This window comes from Elephantulus edwardii, unplaced genomic scaffold (assembly GCF_000299155.1).
Source record: "Elephantulus edwardii isolate Elephantulus edwardi_28Jun2011 unplaced genomic scaffold, EleEdw1.0 scaffold00133, whole genome shotgun sequence".
NCBI lineage: Eukaryota > Metazoa > Chordata > Mammalia > Macroscelidea > Macroscelididae > Elephantulus > Elephantulus edwardii.
Genome location: NW_006399883.1, coordinates 3,820,847 through 3,825,026, shown reverse-complemented (window position 1 = coordinate 3,825,026; position 4,180 = coordinate 3,820,847).

Below are 4,180 nucleotides of genomic sequence, written 5' to 3'. Positions count from 1 at the left end.
GGAAGGGAGAAAATTGCGGCAATGAATGAATGGAAATCCAAAACCTCTGTAAAAAAAAATTAAAATAAATAAATAAAAAAAGGAATGGATAGAGAAACTGAATTAATTTGTGGCATTGAAAACAACAATGAACTCATGTAACACTAAACAATATGCATGAGGTTAGAGAATATTATTTAAGTGGTCACAAAAAGACAAATGCTATGTAAGACCACTGTTATAATAATGAAAATGAGGGAAAGCCTTGGATATGGAGAGACTCAATCTAATATGGTTAGGGGGAAGAGGAAAGCAGAAAATGAATGGAGGGACAATGAATACTTTATTGGAATAGGGAAAGACAATGTGGAATGAATGGACAATAAGACATTTTGCATATTGTAATTAATTATATGAACAAGATGGTAATGCTTTATTGATGAAAGAAATCTAAGGAACGGTTTCCATACAAATAAAAACAATCATGAGGATTGATAGAGATGAGAAGGGAGAGAGGAGGGAGCAGAGTTTGTTAGATAGATGGGTAGAGTGAAGAAAAAGGCAAAGTACAGATGCATCAGGAAGCTGGACAATGACTAAGAATGATAGAAGAAGAATTGATGCCTTTGAGTTGTGGTGCTGAAAAGGAGTGTTGAATGGACCATTAGGAAAACAAACAAGTTCATTCTGGAGAGGGTGAAACTATGTTCATCTGACATACTTTGGGCACATTTCAAGGAGGGACTAGTCCTTGGAGAAGGACATCATGCTTGGGAGGGTGGAGAGACAGCAGAAGAAGGGAAGACCCTGGACGAGACTGATTGACTCAGTGACTGGGATAATGGAGTAGGTTTATCAGATGCAATGAGATTGGCTCAAGATAGAGCCGGGTTCAGAGGTGCTGTCCATAGGATTGTTATGAGTCATGAATAACTCAAAGGCACATAGCAACAGCAGTGCAGATTTGATGAAATATAGTAAATTGCATTGATCAATTTTAATTAATGTTATAAGACAAAATAGATATGAATAACTGAATGAAAGGCAATGAAAAATATAGTATTTCTGGAGTATGTTATCGTGTACGATATAATCACAAACACACTGATATCAATTACATTCTCACTAATGGTGGCCCTCCATTGGGTTTCCAAGACAGTAAATATTTATGGAAGGAGATTGTCTGTTTTTCTCCTGTGGAATAGCTGATGGATTAAAAACTGCCAATCTTTTAATTAATTAGCTGACTTGTTATACACTACAATAATATAGAGAAAAGAAGAAATATTAGAGTGATGCAATGTGAGGAAAAACTCTACCAACCACTACTGATTGTGGGGATTGAAGGGGATAAGAGCCAAGGAGAGTTTAGCTTTTGGAAGCTGACAAAGGCAAGAAAAGGATTCCTCTTCTAGACCCTCTAGAAAGAAACATAACCCTGTAAACATCTTGACTCCTGTCCATTAGACCAGTTACAGGTTTTTTACCTCCAGCAAGGTAAATGGATTAGTATATGCTTTCTTAAGTTACTAATGAAGTTTATGAAATATATTAAATCAGCAATATTAAAAATTCATTACGGTTGAATTGATTCTTCAGTGATTAAGCAGAGGACTGCTCATGGAAAGGTTGACTAGTCACCAGCTACTCCCTGGGAGAAAGATGTATGAAACGGCTTATATAAAGATTACAACCTTATTAGCTTTATAATCACTCTGGAAGGCAGCTTAGCACTTCCTCAAAAAGCTGAACATAGAAATTCCATATAACCCAATAATTCCACTGCTTGGAACATACCCTGAGAAAATTAAAACTGAGGCACAAACTAAGATTTGTACACCAATGTTCATAGCAGCATTATTCACCATCTCAAGAACATGGAAACAGCCCAAATGTCCAAACACAAACGAATGGATTGAGAAATTACGGTACACTCACACAATGGAATACTATGCAGCACGCACTAGCAATGATTTTGTAAATTATTACCTAACTTGGGAGGGACTGGAGAGCATTATGCTAAGTGAACTAACTCAGTCCCACAAGGACAAATATTGTATAAAGCCATTATGGTAGAATAAGTATCCAAGAGAAGTGGGAAAGGGTGGAAGCAGAGGGATGAGAATGTGCGGGGGCTGGGGGCCTGTACAATTTGATGGGTGGAGGGGGATGAGCGACATTGAAAGGATCTGATTTCAAAAACTATGTATTTGAATTTTGTAAATAAAATAAAAAAAGAACCACCCTCCTCCAATAAAAAAAAAGATTACAACCTTAGAAAACCTAAGGGTAGTTCCGTTCTGTTCTCCAGGGTCACTGTGCAGGAATGAACTCTACGGAAATAGGGAGCATTAATGAGGTTCTTTTTCTATCAGTTGGAGCAGTAGAACTTAATAAAATTATTGATTGCTCCAATTACCACTCCAAAACATCATATATAGGGAATGTACAGAGATAAAAAATACAAGAAATACATAATTATCGTATGAATGGGTTTTTCTAAGTATTTGGTTTTACGACTCATTTTGCTTCAATTTCACTGTTCAAACACCATTGGACAATTTTTGTTCATCACTGTTTTGAGTTCTGAATATCAAATAAAGGAAGACCTAACACAAGCCCAGGTCCTACATAGAAAGATACAGAATACAATTATAGACGTGCGGATGTTTGATAAATGTGTATATGTTTATTACACAAAATATTGCTAGTATTAAATCCCTTTGAACAGTTAACTCAGGTTAATCAAGAATAATTGGGTGAAATTAAAATTATATTAGTAATGATTTTTAATTTGGAAGAAAGAATTTTAATTATGTGATCTGTATTTTTTTTTTCTAGACATGCAATGTGTTTCATCTTTGATGTTAAGATGAGCACAACTTCCAGTCATGTGTTGATTACAAAATACCTTTTCCCCCAACTTGGCATTGGAATCTCAGTCAACGGCTTTTTACTTCTCTTTCGGGTCTTCACATTTCTGCTGGATGGGAGATCCAAGCCCACCGACCTGACTACGGGTCACTTGGCCCTCATCCATGTAGTGTTGCTCCTGAACACTGTGTTTTTGTTGTCTCCGGATTTGTTTGAGTCATTGCATTTTCATAATGAGTTAAAATGTAAGGTGCTTTTCTACACAAGCAGGGTGATGAGAAGCCTCTCCATCTGCACCACCTGCCTCCTGAGCGTGCTGCAGGCCATCACCATCAGCCCCAGCACCTCCTTGCATGCAAAGCTAAAACATAAATCTACAAGTTTCACTTTCTTTTCTTTCTTCTTCTTCTGGTGTTTGAGTTTGTTGCTTAGTAGTAACCTGATTTTCTACACTGCAGCTTCTTCCAATATTACTCAGAAAAATATAATTATCAGCAAATATTGTGCAATGTCCTCCATGAGCCCCATCATTGGGGGACTTATGTTAACACTAACAATATTCAGGGATGTCTTTTTTTGTAGGAATTATGCTGCTCTCAAGTGCACATATGGTAAATTTCTTGTATAGTCACCAGAGGCAGTCCCAGTACCTCCACAGCATCAGACTCTCTTCAAGGGTTTCCCCAGAAAGAAGAGCCACACAGACCATCTTGATGCTGGTGAGTTTCTTTGTTATCATGTACTGGGTGGACCTCATCATCTCTTCCTCATTAATCCTATTATGGATATATAGCCCAGTCTTTTTCAGTTTTCAGAGTTTTGTGGTCAGTTTCTATGCCATTGTGAGTCCTTTGGTGCTAATGAGTTCTGATAAGAGGATAATCAATATATTACAAAGTATACCATGTAAATGTCATCAATTTTTATCCAGTTAGTGATGACCATCATTGTCTTAAAAGAAATGATCCTGAAATCAATTAAGTTATTCAAGTTTGCAATCTTATTAAATGGAAATGCTTGAAATTAGACTTTTAATATATGTATATACAGGATCATGTGACTCTCATTCTTTGCTTTGTTAATGTGATGAATTACAACTTGTGTTAAAACCATTCTTGCATACCTATTATGAATCCCACTTGGTCATGGTGAATTACTTTTTTAATGTATTGTTGGATTCTATTCACCAGGAGTTTATTCAGGATTTTTGCATCTATGTTCATGAGAGATATTGGCCTATAGTTTTCTATTTTGGTGATATCTTTACCTGGCTTTGGTATCAAGGATATGTTTGCTTCATAGAATGAGTCTGGGAGAATTTCATCTT